The sequence below is a fragment of the Toxorhynchites rutilus genome, chromosome 1 (genome assembly GCF_029784135.1).
Source record: "Toxorhynchites rutilus septentrionalis strain SRP chromosome 1, ASM2978413v1, whole genome shotgun sequence".
Classification (NCBI taxonomy): Eukaryota; Metazoa; Arthropoda; class Insecta; order Diptera; family Culicidae; genus Toxorhynchites; species Toxorhynchites rutilus.
This window is the reverse complement of record NC_073744.1, coordinates 198,762,504-198,772,558: the sequence shown is the minus strand read 5'-3', so window position 1 is coordinate 198,772,558 and position 10,055 is coordinate 198,762,504. Positions and strand designations below refer to the sequence as shown.

Below are 10,055 nucleotides of genomic sequence, written 5' to 3'. Positions count from 1 at the left end.
CCAAAAAATTTCCGGTTTTTCTCTCCGCTATATTGATCTACAGGAAGAGACGGATACACCAAAATAAAGACGGACCATTCCTTCCTCGGGTTTTGCGCCTACCAACACAATTGGCACTCCATTTTCATTTATAGAGATTAAAAATGGGCAGAGCTTACATTGCAATATTTTTTCGCTCCATGATTTGCAGCCGTATATGAATATTGAATCGATACCTGTTTTCTCGACAATTTTGTTCCATCGGCAATTGAACAAAGCATCAAACCTCTTCACAGTTCAATCTGATCTCAGAGTTTGGTAATAGTTTTCCACAATTTTCAACCGGTAGCGAGGTGTCGATTTCTTCATCAAGTTTTAACAGAATATCTTGACATCTGGAAGTAAAGGGATTCATATTGGTAACTGAAAACTCTCCACTATCAAAATTCCGTCGAGTGATTTGCGTTTCGCGTGCGGATGACTTCATCTTGTACCAGGACACAGTTTCGGCCTGTAAGTGTGGTTTATTATTCTAACCATTTAGCGATAAAGCACGCCAGAGTTCGCTCTCCTTCGCCTGTCGACCTTTCATTTCAACAGTGCGCAAGATATTCAAATGTTGTTCGGCACTTGGCGGCGCATTAACTAAATGCACCCTTCCGCGCAATTAGGTTTTCGTGCATGTTATGAACCCCCAACCCCGGCTACAATTTCATCTAGCGGAACGTTCCTCGGAACTCCATAAGCCACAGTCCGTAGTGAGACGGACTGTGGCTTACAAAGAGCACGAAAATAAAATGACTACAAAGAACAGAAACAGAAACACACCGCCAAACTCTGTTGGCATTTAATTAACGGGGTTCTGACCGATATGCAGCGGAGGAAGTTCAACGTTAGAGAGCGACTTCGGCTTTATGTAAATATCCCATTCGCGGTGAAGCAAAACGACGGCGGAGGGAGGTTTGATTCGGGCGTTTTCCTCAAGGCGAGCAGCGAAATGATGTCATCCATTCCGCTGCGCGACGACAAGTTCGACTCAAGTGTCATTCATCCAGCCGATAGCAGCGATGTTGGGTGAGTAATTGAACGTCACTGAATTTGAAACAACAGCAGGAATGAGTAAAGGTCAAATGGTTCGCTCATCTTGAAGCCAAACTACGTCTTCGAAATTGTTTTGATTTGGTCCAGTGGGTCAAATATGTTGGCCCACGGTGGAGCGGAAGGAGCAGCGGGGGGAATCTCGAATGTCACGTCATGCGCACTGACTGCCGCACAATTAGCAGCAAATAATGAACGAACTATAAACAAAGTTCGCTGGAGATGAAAGCAGTGAAAGGACGACGCGCCTCGAGAAGAGCAACCTTTCTGCCGCCCCTCGACTATTGGCAGCTTGCCGAATAGTTTGAAAATGGTTGCCACTTCTCTGGAGCAACAGAAGATGCCCCACTTGGCAGCAATTCAAAAACAACTCCACCATATTTGCTCCCTTTCAAGTGCTGCGCCTGCAAGCTATGCAGCACAGAGAGCAGTCACTACCCCTCCCGAATGACTGTTTTGACAGTTCGAGTGACCTTGAAAGTTAGCAGTGGCAGTAGTCACTGCTGCTGTTGAGAGTGAGCTTCATCCGGTGAAATTGATTTTACGAACCGCACCACCCAACACCCCACATCTATACTTACCAACAAATATGGTTGGTTACAATCGCGGAAATGATTCAAGATGTGTCGTTGCGTAGATGATGAACAGACTCCGAAACGAAAACGTTCACTTGTTGCAAAATGGCACAATTATCGGGGACGATTACCCAATGGTAAACCGTTTACATCTCTCTCGATTGCCCAATATTCAAAACTGTTAGCTCACAGATGCACGCACGGAAAAGCGGATACAACTCGGCGGTCGTCACGCAATCGAGAAACAACCAACAAGGCAGCACCGAGAAATACACTTTTACTTTCGGTCTAATCACTAACTCACATTTTCCAACACTGCCGTCGTGTCGTCACCTTTTGCACCCTCTTCCAAAATATTAGCAGCGCCTGCTAGGATTTGTGGCTTCACGGAATAATGCTCCTCCCCCTCTAGGTGAGATCACAGCAGTCGATTAATACACAGCAGCGCACTATTCCAGATGTTGAAAGTTTAACCTTCTTTCCTTCGTTATACACCGATCGGACACTGCACTTTCGACAAACACTGTGGTTCCCTTCTGCTTCTTCCCGGAAAGAAAACTTTATGTATTTCCGAACCGCGCCGCGCGTTTATATTTATAACTTCCAAATTCAAGCAACAATCTTTCGAGACTATTCCCTTGCAGCAGAATCACAACCCAATCACCTTCTCAACTCAACTCGGTCACTTTTCGACAACAGCAGCCAGTCAGTCAGTCAGTCAGCCAGCCAACATACAGCAGGAGCGGAAAAACATGCGCGCCTTAACAATATTCTACTGGATTTGATTGTTTTTGGCCCGTGTCGTCGCAGCGAAAACGCAACCCGCTGCCCGAAGCGCAGCGTAGCTCTCTTTTTTCCCACCATACGCGCGCGCCCTCTCTCTCTCTCACACACACTCTCCCGCTGTTACAACAAATACGCGCAACCCGACACTCTCACTCAGTCTCTCTGGGTCAGCTCTCAACATGGCGATGGGAGATGGGAGCATGATTCTTATTGGAGATTTTCGAGCGGACTCACGAGTACTTTGTGTAGACTTTGTATAAAGAATCGTAGGATTGGAATATAGGGTTGATCAGTTCGTGGCTCGCGAATGTAGACCTGTGTTCTGATAGATGTAGAATCGAACTTGTGATTTGGTTAGTTTAACCCATTTTAGGCCAAGTGTTCGAAAAATCGAACAGTAACTTTGATAATTTTTCATGTCTTTCGACAGGAACCATATGATAGATAGCTTAATTTATTAGGGGCCGTCCGCATACCACGTCGACAACTCTAGGGGGGGTAGGGGGTATAAACTATATCCACGCGGACACGAATAATGAATATTTTTTAAAATATAATCACCGATACATTCTAAAATAAATAAAATGAGTGGGTTATATCTATGATATAACCGCAAGGTTGACGTGGAACTACCTTAGCTTAGCAATCATTCGTTTGTATTGATAAAATTCTTGATTGAATGAAACAGTTTCCAAATTCAATTGAGTTCAATATATTTGCTCTGTGAGTGAAAAAAATTAACAAATGCCGTGTAAAGTCAATTCATTTATTGTGATTGATTGTTCTTCGTTACTAGTAAATTTAATGACGGACCTTTTACGTTTGGTATGATGACTAGAACAAAATATATGTACGGAAGAATTATCAAACGTTTGATGAACCAGCCTAAGGCTGAAAATCTTTCCAATAAAGACAAAAAAAAATTATCAAACGATTATTTTATTTTACATTTCCCTCTGAAGTTTACATCCCAAAAGTGTACATACTTCTCGAATCTCGAATTTGCTTGAAACTGGGAAGTTCATTCGCTTCTAGTGGCTGCACGATTTTCCCAGGTTCCTAAGTTTAGAAGATCATGTTAGAACAGACATATTCCACTCTGCACAAAGGCAAGCGAGGACAAAAGTACTCGCAGTTTGCATTTATTTGCAGAGCCGATTTCCCCTGAAACCTCGGTTTTGAAGTCTGTGTTAGGGAAACACATTTCAATCGGAACAAAAATACCCCCGATTTGTATGAATTCGCAATGCCGATTTCCCCTAGGCTGCTTGGTTTTGATGTCTCTGTTAGGGAACCGCCGCATGTGTCGTCAATTTCGACCAATCAGAAGTGGGTATTTCCGTTAGGATTTTATTAGTAAGATTTTGACGTAGGACTACGTCTTTCATTTCTATACCGGGGTGTAAAATCAAAGTTTCGAAAACGAAAGCGTTACGCCGGAGACCGAGATTTTGAGTGTTAATAGCTCCTAAACAACTGAACGAAATGGTATGATAAACACTTCATTCGAAAGATAAAATGTCTACGCGTTCTATACTTGTTACTTTCTGATCCAAAAACTTGTTTCAATAGTCTTAAATTTGCTTTCAAAATAGGCTATTGAAATCACCAATCGGTATATAAGCGAGCACCGCTCGGAAATCCACTCAGTTCTAATTGAACAGCGATTGGAGCATGCTGTCGCTGTTGTGGTGAAGCTCTTCATTTATCATGAAAGCGCGGATGAACGGTGTCACCAAGAGCCTGTTTGTGCACCTTAGGCCAGAAGGGAATCCATCAGGAGGAGAGTGATGCTACAAACGGTTCCCCGGGAAGATCTCGAAGCAGCCGCTACACACACACACATACACGCACGGAATTCTTTCCGTTTGGATCGAGAAAGATCCGGAAAATAATCTGCCAGTGCCTCTAGGAATTTAAAAATACATTCATGTGAAAGAGTTTATTTGAATGTTTTCTATCCATGTAACACTGTGACCAAATATGTTTCAATCAAGTGCTATTAACAGGTGGTTATCGAGTTAGCATTAACCACTGGTGGGCTTCCAGTATCGAGGAAAATGTGGAAATATCTAATCGTCACTGAAAATAATCTGCCAGTTCCTCTGGGAATTTAAAATTACATTCATATGAAAGAGTTTATTTTAATGTTTTCTATCCATGTAACACTGTGACCAAATACATTAGGTTTTGTGATTTTTCAATCAATCGCAATCAACAGGATAGCTTCTGAAGATTATTCTTCCCCATCAGTAGGATATTTCCGTATCCAATATTGGATGCATAAAACCTTGTGCCTCCAACGTAACGCTCTCGTTTTCGAAGTTCTCCAAATATTCATTCATTCAGAATGAATTCAGATTCAACTTCATACAAATAATCTCTAAATCAACGATAGTCCTACGTCACTCTTGCGGTTATACCATAGATATAACCCACTTCCTGTTTTTCAATTGTTCTATAGTTAGTTTCATGACATATCACAGAAGATTGTGTCCGAGGCACGACCGCATAGTTGACGTAGGATTACGTTAGGCTATCTGTCGCATGCTGATTTTGGATGTTTGAAAAAATATATTGTTAAACTCTTTGATAACGATCTGATGGCCCTGAAAAGGGCCGTTTGGTTTGGTTGTTGGGTATTTTTTGTTCATTTCACCAGTGTTACAATCGAGCTTTCGGTATCAGTGATAGAAAGTTTTTTCAGCTCCAAGGCACGTTTACGAGATTGGCGCTCATATTGCGTGAACATATATTCCGACATATTTACTCGCGTAAAAATTAATGAAGCAACAAAAACAACAATTCACTTCTGTTGTTTTTTTGGCAGCGGTAGCTTTTTCGGAGCCGCTGCTGCTTATTTGTGTTTTTATTTTAGTGGTTTTCGTTGACACCATCACGTCGAGCTAAACGGCGAATAGCGAGTTTGATACACTGGATATTGTCATGTTGAACCTTGCGATACGCTTCGATCCTCCTTTGCCTTCCTTGCCGCATGAAGTCATGTTGGTTGATGTTGATCTGATGTGACCGCACTTAAAACACTAAAAACATATATGTTTACCGATCTGAGCGTCGATCAAAATGAGAAATCTGACTGAGCAGCAGCATCAGCAGAAAGAGAGCACTTGCCTGAAACTTTCTGCTCATGATGTTTGCTGTTACCATCAGTACTGGACCGATGCGGGACACAGCTCGATTGTTGATGTTAGGCCTCGATGTTTACCGCCGCTGCTGCTGCTACTGCCACTTAAGTTCGATATGAGACACAGCTCAATTGTTGGCCGCTCAGATTTGATGCTTGTCTTGAAGTTCACTGCTGCACTTTCACGATTCCAAGAAGCGTGTGCTCGCACTTCTGATGGAGAGAGCGTGCCCGAAATGCTCCGCTCGCGATGCTTGCTGCTGCCACTAGTAGAGTAGTAGTAGTTTGCCGCTGCTTATACTGCCATAGAAGCTTGATGTGAGGCACAGCTAGCCTATTGACCACACAGCTTCGATGCTCGTCTATATATTAGCCGCGTCCACTGCTGCTGCTCTCCACTGTTGTCCGTTCCACGTCCGTTGTAAAAATGAATAAAATCCACGAACGCTCCTTCCTTTTATATCATTTAGTATGTGTGAGTTAGGCGCCTCCTACTTGATTGTCATGCAGCTTGCCGGTGAACGAACGAATCAGGCGCGAAAAAGAAATGACGTCAATTTCGATCAATCAGGCCTAGGTATCTTCTGTTTGGATAGTGGTTGAGATTTTTTAATTGTTCGATTGTTAGTTACATGATATATATTATTTTATTCAACGTGAAAAATTATTATGGAGTGCCGACAACGTATGATGCAAACATCTCATCAATCCATCATGAAATGAATGAGCAATAAGCGTTTGAAATTGGACGGGTCGCTCATTTATTTTCTAACCGAGAAGCAGTTGACATACTACGCTGCGCTTTTATGTACATGAAAAACCACTTTTAACATGCGGGGGAAAAATCTTATATGAAAATTGCCAGATGTCAATGTTGCCAAGCGTAGTTATTGATGGTTAACCCTTCCGTTACGAGCGTCGTCTATAGACGACATCCGCGTGACGTCCTGTGTGTACGAATGTCGTCTATAGACGACATCCACGCGACGAGCTGTGTGTACGAACGTCGTCTTTAGACGACATGAAATTCATACTGCTCTTCGATCACACCAGCGCGATGTGCATACTTTTCGGCGAAGTGCTCCGTAGGGTAGCACTTCGGCGGAGCACACTGCCGTAATGAAAGGGTTAAACCGACGCCGAACCGAATTTGCGATGAACGCACCCATATCACGAACTTCGACATTTGATTTGCTATTATGGTGCTACTCGCCCGTGTAGTTCGCGCAAAGGCATCGGCAAAATATTATTTTAGAAAATTCCTTGAGGCATTACCGGAGCCGTTTCGCTATATATATGCATACATATGTCATTCGCCTCCCTTACCGCATCCAGTCAGGTTGGTTGATGGGAAGTATGTTTCTGACGTGATAAGTTTCCTGTTAGTTGCACATGATCAAAGAAAATGTAAAAGTAAACAGTATTTTTGATCGTAGTTTTATATCATTTTTATGATAAGTGGAAAACAATAAATTAAACTCTTTCGTTTCAAAGCAATATCGAAAGTCCTGAAAAGGACTGGAATGGTTAAATGGGTTGTACGGAATCTGCTGCGTGCTAATGTGAGGTTTCAGTCGGATGTAGCAGTTGTTAACTTTTTGGCAGCGGTAGTTTTTTCGGAGTCGCTGCTGCTTTCCTTGGCTTTGGCATCTTCAGCTTCTGTGCGGCGGTTTGCAAGGGTTTCGTTGACACCATTACGGTGAGCTAAACAACGGATAGCGGGTTTGATACACTGGATGTTGTCATGTGGAACCTTGCGATACACTCTTCCTCAACCGGATCCTTTGTCTCCTTTACCTCCATAACCGCATCCAATTGTATTGGTTGATGTGAACAGGAGTACCAGCAATGCACACTGGAAACACATATGTTTATCGATCTGAGCGTCCAACAAGAATGAGAAATCTGACTGAGTAGCAGTAGCAGCAGCAGCAGTAGAGAAAGAGAGCATGCCTGAAACTCTCTACTCATGATGTTTGTTGTTGCCAACAGTAGTGGACCGATGCGAGACACAGCTCGATTGTTGAGGTTCAGCCTTGATGTTTACCGCCGCTGCTGCTGCTACTGCCACTTATGTGAGACACAGCTCAATTGTTGGCCGCTCAGATTCGATACTGCACTTTCACGATGCCAAGAAACGTTCTCGCACTTCTGACGGAGAGAGCGTGCCTGAAACGATCCGCTCTTGATGCTTGCTGGGGCCACTAGTAGTAGACCGGTTTCAACAACCGTTGCTACTGTTTACCGCTGTTTATGCTGCCATAGAAGCTCGATGTGAGACACAGCTCGCATTTTGACCGCTCAACTTCAATGCTCGTCTATATATTAGCCGCTTTCATTGCTGCTGCTCTCCACTTGTTGTTGTCCGTTCCACGTCCGTTGTAAGAATGAATGAGATCCACGAATGCTCCTTCCTTTTATATCATTTGGTATGTGTGAAGTAGGCGCCTCCTACTCGATTGCCAGCAGCTTGGCGGTGAGAGAACGAATCAGGCGCGAAAAAGAAATGACGTCAATTTCGACCAATCATGACTGGGTATCTCTGTTTGGATAGGGGTTGAATTTATCCAATTGTCCGATAGTTAGTTATATGATATATACTATTTTATTCAATGTGAAAAATTGTTATGGAGTGCCGTAATCGTTTGATGCAAAAATCTCATCAATCCATCATGAAATGAATGAGTAACAAGCGTTTGAAATTGGTCATTTTTCACGATGCGATCGATTTTCATTTTTCAATTTGTACCCCAATATGTTCCCGAAAGACGTAATCCTACGTCAAAATTGTTATGGAGTGCCGAAATCGATTGACGCAAAAATTTCATCAATCCATCATGAAATGACTGAGCAATAAGGGATTGAAATTGGACATTTTTCACGATGGGCTCGATTTTCGATTTTCAATTTGTACCCCAATATGTAATCCGTAATATGTTTATAATCCGTGTAATATGTTTGACGTAATCCTACGTCAAAAATCTCCACAATATCAGTCTCGAAAGGGTTTGCGGAGGTATCACTCATTCAATGCAACTCAGCGGAAAAGGACTCACGCTCTCGCAAACGCGAGAGCGAGTGCAGCAATGGTATGGTACGATTTATGCTGATGGCAGACAGCCATTCAGCATAAATCGCAACGCGGAGAGGAATCTTGGAGCGATGGAGAATTATGCTTTTCGCGAACCATGCACACACGAATCTGCTGGATGAGACCGGTTATGTCATTCTGTTTTCTTGTTCTTGTTTCATGTTTGTGCTGATCATTTCGCTCTCCTCGCAATTTTTTTTATCTCGAATGCGAATGGAATGGAAATAAATGAAGCGCAGCAGAAGAATATGCGGGAAGAGGGTAATGAAATCAGCAGATGTTGTTGCTGGAGGAATTTGCAAGTAAATTTCATTCATGAACTTTAGCGGTGCCCGGTTCGAATGTAAATCAATTGTTGTTTACAGCAAGATTGGCAATTAATTTCCCCGAGGAAAAAATACATGGCGGTTATTTTTGACGGTGATCACATCAGTGGAAAAACCAAGATTAGCAAAAATTGATACCGATTTTCGCGGAGACAGTAAAACCAAATTCGAGTTTTCTCATTCTTATTTATAATACAGCGAGAGAGAAAGACATACAGCAAACGCACACACACACATCGATAGGAGCGTTGCCTAAAAATAAACTTTGTTTGAGTGGTTGCCACACCAACATCATCGCCACCCCATTCTGATAACTCGAATAAGAATCGTTCAAAAATTCTGCGATAAAGAGAGGGAGAGTTAATGGGAAAAATGCCATTCACTCACGCGATGTTTGTGTTCGTGAGGTACTCCGAGCGAGAGAGAAAGAAAATCGATTTTTTTTTCGCTGTCAACAATTCTCTCACTGTTCACCACTGACTGAGTGAGTGAGTCAGTGAATGAGTGAGGTCAATGAGGGGCGAGATAAACATTTGAAAACAAAACCGTCGCATCGCGGTGAGAGCACAGGATGAGTCCAATCAACAAGATACAAACGATCATTGGCGGCAGCATCAACATCATCATCAGCATATCGAACGCGAGCGGTAGCTATAGCCGATTTTATTGCGTGTTATTGCTACTGTCATATAGGTTTTTTTTGTAACGCGTTTTGTGTTATTCGCTTGACTAGTTTCAGTTTCCCCAATCCGAAGCAGCTCGATGTCGTATGGAACGTATTGGATTTGGCATGCTGGGAGACTTGATTGAGCAATTAGATTTTAGAGCCCATCGATGCGAAGCTGCCGCCAACGGGGAGAAGAGCCTGAGCACGTAATAAATTATTCGCCATAAAAAAATCACGATTGATTTGTAAGGTTCGGAAGTGGTTAACAGGAACTATCACATGGCTTCTCGGCATGGGACGGAAAGATTATCCATCTGTGCGCAAAACTTTCGCGCAAAACAATTGCGCGAAGCGTGTCCCGTTCCGAAGAGTTGCCTGGGAAAATGGT

The 10,055-nt window shown here is 42.9% G+C and overlaps 1 protein-coding gene across 1 annotated transcript in view; it reads right to left on the bottom strand.

The window, feature by feature from the left end:
• Positions 1–10,055, bottom strand: part of LOC129774361 (uncharacterized) — a 404,070-nt gene that overhangs the window by 144,518 nt on the left and 249,497 nt on the right. The window lies entirely within an intron of this gene.